Source organism: Hypanus sabinus, unplaced genomic scaffold, assembly GCF_030144855.1.
Source record: "Hypanus sabinus isolate sHypSab1 unplaced genomic scaffold, sHypSab1.hap1 scaffold_353, whole genome shotgun sequence".
Taxonomy (NCBI): Eukaryota; Metazoa; Chordata; class Chondrichthyes; order Myliobatiformes; family Dasyatidae; genus Hypanus; species Hypanus sabinus.
Window position 1 is genome coordinate 215,314 of NW_026781254.1, and position 7,047 is coordinate 222,360.

The 7,047-nt window shown below is 46.4% G+C and overlaps 1 non-coding gene across 1 annotated transcript; it reads left to right on the forward strand.

Moving 5' to 3' along the window:
• Positions 1 to 2,462: 2,462 nt before the first annotated feature.
• On the forward strand, positions 2,463 to 2,556 carry trnai-uau (transfer RNA isoleucine (anticodon UAU)). Its single transcript has 2 exons — positions 2,463 to 2,500; positions 2,521 to 2,556. It is a non-coding gene; the product is annotated as a tRNA-Ile (tRNA).
• Positions 2,557 to 7,047: the final 4,491 nt, after the last annotated feature.

Below are 7,047 nucleotides of genomic sequence, written 5' to 3' on the forward strand. Positions count from 1 at the left end.
GTGTTTCACTGTATCATAATTCTTTGACTGTTCAAGTGTTAGGGCAGAATACGCCTGCTGAGCCTTTCCCTTCAACACACTTTGTAACATGACAGCCCTCTGATCCCTCGGCCATTTCCGACTCTGGCATGAATGGGCTATATATATGTGTGTGTGTGTGTGTGTGTGTGTGTGTGTGTGTGTGTGTGTGTGTGTGTGTGTGTGTGTGTGTGTGTGTGTGTGTGTCTGTGTGTGTGTCTGTGTGTGTGTGTGTATATGTGTGTGTGAAAAAGGTTCCCAAGCTTCCCCAGCTCAGGTGACTGGGTGATACAGTCTCACGGTGGGATGGTAAGTAATCAGTTTAGTTCTGGAATCTGGTTTGAGTAGAGTTGGAGAGAGAGAGTTGGAGTGTTGGTTTGTCTTCCAATGGCGATGCCGATCCTCCACGTCGTCCTCCTGTTCCCGAAACTTATTTAAAAATCACCTACTCGTGACCACAGGAAGCAGAATGCCAATCTTCCACGGTAACGCTCTCAACCCAGGCCAGGGTTGAACACATCGATAGCGTTCCACCGGTCACCCCTTTATCCACACTGTGAGCAAAAACTGATAACTGTCTCTGTGTTTGTTTCTTTCTTTCTTTCTTTCTTTCTTTCTTTCTTTCTTTCTTTCTTTCTTTCTTTCTTTCTTTCTTTCTTTCTATCTATCTATCTATCTATCTATCTATCTATCTATCTATCTATCTATTCGTCTGTCTGGCTCCCTGTCCTCTGCTGTCTGTTTTTGTCTGTTTGTCCCTCTAACTATATGCTGCTGTGTCAATATTGCGAATTTGATGGAGAGGAATTCAGAAGCAGATTATCAATGAGAAACACTTGTGCAGTTTGGAAATGATCATTTTCTCAGTCTTACTGGAGCGATTTACCAAGGCAGACTGAATGTCATGATCCATTAGCCAGCGGGTCGGTAACTAGCAATCTCTCACTTGGTGCCCCAGATGTAACGGCATTGTTGATATATTATTGGAGGGACCTACAGTACAAAGGGTAAGTCAAGGTTCACATGATCTGGATGAGAAATTGAACCACTGCGAGCAGAAAATCAACTATAATGAGAATTCAAGTTTTCAGCATCTGGACATACAGAGTAACAGCGTACAAAGAAAGATTCAAGAGCGGATGAAGATTAACTTCAAGTACCGATCAGTTCCCAACCAGGAAGAGCTCCAGTGTTATTTTTCCAAAATAACAAAGGCTGCCTGTCATGGTCCCTTCCAGCACCTGGTTCAGGAATTGGGCCTTAATCACCTCGTTTAGTTACCAATCATTTCCAGGTTCGACTAACTACAAACACCTGCTTTCCATCAGCAAATGCAGTTTAAAAACCCTGTGATCACAACTAGGAGCTGCCAGTTCGTTGGTCGACCCGTGTACGAGTAACCTCACCCCATGGCTCTTAGGACTATCAGTTCTAAGTCTAGCATCGTTTCTGAATTCTGTACTGAAACCAAGACTCCGGGTAAAGTTCCTTGGCACCCATTCCACGCTCGCTACGACGGTAACGCCTCCCGACTCGGCCACCGCGCCAGTTTTCAGCACCTGGGTTCGTTCCACCGCCCAGTCCTTGCGACACTGCCATCCAAGTCTCGTCTCTGCTTTCCGCCGGAGAATGGTGAGATGCCGCTGTTCCTTTAATACTCAGACTGTAATTGTCGCCTGCCACCATTGCTCATGAAAAGTTCGCCTACTGAGTACCGAGTGCTCACTTGTTCTCCACCATCCGTAGCTCTCTGCTTACATCCGCATGATCATAAGGCTCCCCATCTTCCCTTCCGGTATCGTAGTAACACCTCCCCCCCCCACCATACCAGACAATGCTGTAGCCTGTCAGAATGCTCTCCAGCAGTTTTTTGAGTTCATTCATTAATCTCCTAATGAAGTACTGGATAGCCGCTGTCTTGCCTTCCTCATAACTGCATCGATATGTCGGGACCAGGTTAAGTCCTCAGAGATCTTAACACCAAGGAACCTGAAAAACTGCTCCCTCTCTCCACTTCGGATCCCTCTGTGAGGATTGGTATCTCTCTCCTTCCTGAAGTACACAATGAGCTCTTTCGTCTTACTGACATTCATTGCAAGGTTGTCGCTGCGACACCACTCAACTAGTTGACATATCTCGCCCCCGTTCGCTGTCTCGACTCCATCTGAGATTCGACCAACAATGTTTGCATTATCAGCAAATTTATAGGTGGTATTTGATGTGCACATTTGCTGACTCAATATGCACATGGATGTAAGGAAGGTTGAGGGATATGGACAGGGTCGGAAGGAGGGATTAGAGTTTGAGTGCCTTTGATCTGCTTTTTAGCTAGTATGGCAATACATTGTGTGCCGAATGGCCTTTTCACGTGCTGTATGTTTTTAGGCTCTATATCTGTAATTTTTTCCTAAATTTTCTTTCCTTATGTGCCTTTGCAGCACTGGGCTCTGGTGGCGCAATCGGTTAGCGCGCGGTACTTATACGCCAGTACGCGGCGGAGAAATGCCGAGGTTGTGAGTTCGACTCTCACCTAGAGCACTCGTGATTTTTAATGCTTGCAGTGCCCGAGTGACTAAGCGTCTCTGAAGCTGAGCATTCCACTAAAATGTTACATTTGATTATGTGCTTCTGAGATTGTTATTTGTATTTAACTGCGAATCGATGCACCTTTGAGTGTGATCTGAGCAAGAGAGTGTAAGTTTACAAACGTTGCAAGAGATCCTCCCTCATTCACTAAAAGGCATTTGCTCGCAGGGCTACAAACAATCTCCCTGTTTGGTTCTTTAGTTCAACACGCGCAGCCTCACTTCCCGTTGTTGAAAGTGTCTGAGCAGATGGTTCCTTTGCTGAATTAAGGCAGAATTGTCCCCCACATTCCTGTCTTCTTAGTTCAATTAACCAAATGCTGAAGCAAAGATCTCTACCTTTCCTAAAACTATGCGTCAGAAACCCTCTAATTACACCTCATCTTGGTTCGTTGTGTTGTCAATTAAACTCAATATTTACTTGCACCGGCGAATTGTTTCAGGCACCTGCGAAAAAAAAAGAGATATTAATCGTAGCCTCAATACATATTCACATACATTTACAGGCCATTGGCCGGCAAGCAGGGGCAAAGGTCGCGAAACCAGTCCAAACTTCCCAAGTTCTGTATTCAAAAATCCAGAAACAGCACATTTCTCCATATTTCCAATAAAATTCACATCACCAACTTTTAGAACACCGTCCAACACAAATAACTGGGATTCCTCAATTTACACTGGCTCCTAGGATAAACTTTTATTCACTGAACCAAGTCCATCTGGCTCAAAGATACTGCATTCCTTTTTAATCAAGTAAGACACCTCAGACTTTAACCGAATTTCAACACAAGGTTCAACACCCTGGAAATTCACAGGTATTTCACAGGCAATCGGGACGGCAGCCTCTTCTCGGCTTTCAATACTACTCGCAGTTTCAAATTCCAGTTTTCCCTGATCCTCCCAGTTACTCTCTGGGAAACTCTCAGCCAAAAGTAAATTCAACCTTGTGGGTTAAAACAACCCCGTCTGCTAACCTAGCAGACTCCCGCAAGTTAGCGGCATCCTTTTCATCTCGGTATGCCCTTTCATCATCGGAACGCACTTCTTAAAGTCTTCAATCACAACCAGCTCTCTCAAGCAATCCAAACCCTCAGTTACCGCTTCCGAGGTATACCAGCGACTGAAGTACAGCTGTTTCTCATGGGCAAACTCCACATAAGTTTGGTTCCCGGAGTTTCTTAAATCTCTGAACTTTGGTCTATACGCCTCCAGAACCAACTCTTGGACTTGAAGCACTGTATCTTTCATTGTATCATAATTCTTTGACTGTTCAAGGGTCAGGGCAGAATACGACTGCTGAGCCTTCCCCTTCAACACACTTTGTAACATGACAGCCCACTGATCCCTCGGCCATTTCCGACTCCGGGCCACCTTTTCGAAATGTAGGAAATACCGGTCGACCTGAGCTTCATCAAATGGTGGTACTAACTTAGCTTCTTTGCTGACATTAAACGGTACCACCAGCTCCTTACCCTGTCCTGACGCTTGATCCTGCCGCTCCCACATCACCCTCTCGAACTGTCTCTGTTTTTCTGCCTCTTCAGCCTCGAGCTGTTTTAGTTTCATCTCACACATACTTCTGTTTTGCTAACTGAGGGTGAACCTCAGTCTTAGTGAGTACTTTACCTTCAGCAAACATTCCCCACACCTCGTCTTCAAATTTCCCCTTGGCTAGAAAATGCTGTGCTATATCTCTATATCTCAGACTCAGCAGTATCTGAGTCTTCCTCATGCGAGTGGTCTCATTAATCTTTAACTTACGAACAATTTTCAACAGTAAATCCCTCTTAGCATCATCCAACAGCTCAGGTGATTGGGTGATACAGTCTCACGGTGGGATGGTAAGTAATCAGTTCAGTTCCTGAATTTGGTTTGAGCAGAGTTGGAGAGAGAGAGTTAGAGTGTTGGTTTGTCTTCCAATGCCGGTGCGGATCCTCCACGTCGTCCTCCTTCCTTCCGAAACTTATTTAAAAGTTACCAACTTGTGGCCACAGAAAAGGGGATGCCGTTTTCTGCGGCGGAATTATCAACCCCAGACCAGGGTTAAACACACCGATATCTCCCCACCGGCCACCCCTTTGTCCACACTGCGAGCAAAAACCCCACCATCGTCGTGTGCGCAAAAAGCTCACCAGTGTCCTCCTTGACTCAGGAGTCGTGTGTCTCCTGTGGTGTGTCCTGTGTGTCTCAGGAGTGTGTCTGATTAAAAAGTCAACGACCTTGTATATATCTCCAAGTGGTGAACACGAACTGTCCATCACATAGTTCCGCCTTTCAGTTTCCAAGACAACTCACAGACTTTCTGTCTCTCTGCTGCAAAATGAGCACACGCTATTCGCTCCCTCTCACTCTCTCGTTTAAAGGAACAGTCCACTTTAGAATAATCCTTCAGATCTCATCATAATCTAAACATAGCTACAAGATCTGTGATATATTCGCATATTCTTAAGAAAGTTTTATTGTTAGAATCTCAGCTGACAGCGAAAATTGCAACATTTTGCAAAATATCGTGGACGTACATGTACGTGTAAGTCACGTGAACCTATTCCTGCTCCCATTTTACCGCAGATCGGCCTTGTTTCCGAGGCTCCGCCCCCAGCTCTGATGACATAAATTACAGTCCTGACTTCCCTTCAGTTCTGTGTTGAAGTGGGTCGGCGGCGGCGGCGGATCGTCTGTAGGATCCGGATTAGGAGACGACCATCACCCCCAGTGTCGGGAATCCGGGGGAGGGTTCACTGTCCGGGCGTGAAAACAAGTTCTCATCGGTGAGTACTGAGACCGGTCCCGAGTGTGGACGTCTGATGTAAGGTAATGCACCCAGTTAACTTCCCCGATCCGGCGGCCTCTCTGCGCTTGCTGGACATAACCTGCCGGGGTCGGTCTGTGATGTGGGACCTTCACAACATACCGACTGAGATGAGCCCCCGCTCAGCCCCTCTTGCCCTGGTCCTGGGAGCGTGATGAGGTGGTGATGCCGAGACTCCACTCATCCACTGAGGTTTATCCCGGGAACTTTACCTTCATCACCCAGCCCCGCATCGGTCAAACCTTCACCTGGATCGATAGCCGGTGTCTATAATTGTTTTACATCATTCCAGGGCGCGGGAAGCGGCCCTTCCACCTGTTGTGTTCTTGCAGACAGAGAAGTTAAACCGAGTAACCGCACCTTCGGGACACTGCTCCGTCTGTCTGAGTAGATCCATCTTTCACCCGTTCAGACAAGGCAGTGAGATCCAGATCTCTCACGGCCTCTCATTCTGGGTCGCCATCGTTGTGTTTATTTTTGTTAGATCCATGCCACTGTTCCGACTTGCCGAAGCGCAGCCAATGATCTGGGTTTGTCATTTTAGGTTCTTTTTCTATCGTATTATTCAGTGCCCATGTATTGCTGAATGACCACCAGTGACTGTCCTTGATCCCTCACACACATGGTTCCATCTCCTCATTCACTCACATCTTGTGCAACCTCTCTCCCGCCCGTGTGTACCCACCTCAATGACGTACAGTATATCAGTAAAGTTTTCTCTAACGTTTGTATTCATTGTGAAGTGTCATCTTGCACCTTTTATCTCATTGGGTTTGCCAGGAATCGTTTTTTTCTGTTAGTTAGAACTACCAGAGGTTTAATGTAATGCAACACCTGGTCAGGTAAGAGTTACAAGCTACGAGCCCAGGGTGTGGCAGGAAGAACTCAGGAGAAGGAGAGACTTTCAGCTAATATTGTAATCCTACAGTGTAGTGGCCATTGATACACAAATGAGTGAGATGTTACAGGTGAGAGGCAGGATTGATGAGCCAAGATCATCATTCATGGTGAATGCGGGATACCAATGAAATTAAATATCCGCGGATACAATCGAGTGCATTTTTATTTAAAAAAAAACTGTACTGCATACAAACATGTCTTCCCTGTTTTATGCAACACCACAAGTCAAGATCACTATAGATTCCTCATAGAAAAACTCACGGGGGCAGGTATCTGTCTGGTAAAAGTTCTTTGGATTTCCCACCTACCCACTCACATCTGACAGAAAGGAAACAACACTGCAGACGGTGATCCACAACAGGTCTCACCAACCGACCATATAATGAAACCATCAACTCCTCACACCGCATTCCCCACGACCACACCCCGCCCCGGCTGTAATCTCCAATGTTGGTGGTTCAATGCTTTTGACCACCAACTGAAATGCAGTCTAGGATGGACAGATAGTGTCTATCCCGCCAGTGAAGGAATAAACAAAACGAATCTTCAGTTACCTCAGCCAGGGATCGGTAAAGCCCCGAGTCTGGACGGATCGTTTTCCTGCTGTTGCAAGCAGTAGCCCGGGGACAGTTCCGAGATGCGGGAAGCTCGCACCTCCCGAGCCTTTGCTGATGATTCGGAGCTGGGTTGAAAGTGCGGCGTTTCCAATAACACTGTCAACTGCCTCGGTTTCCCGCG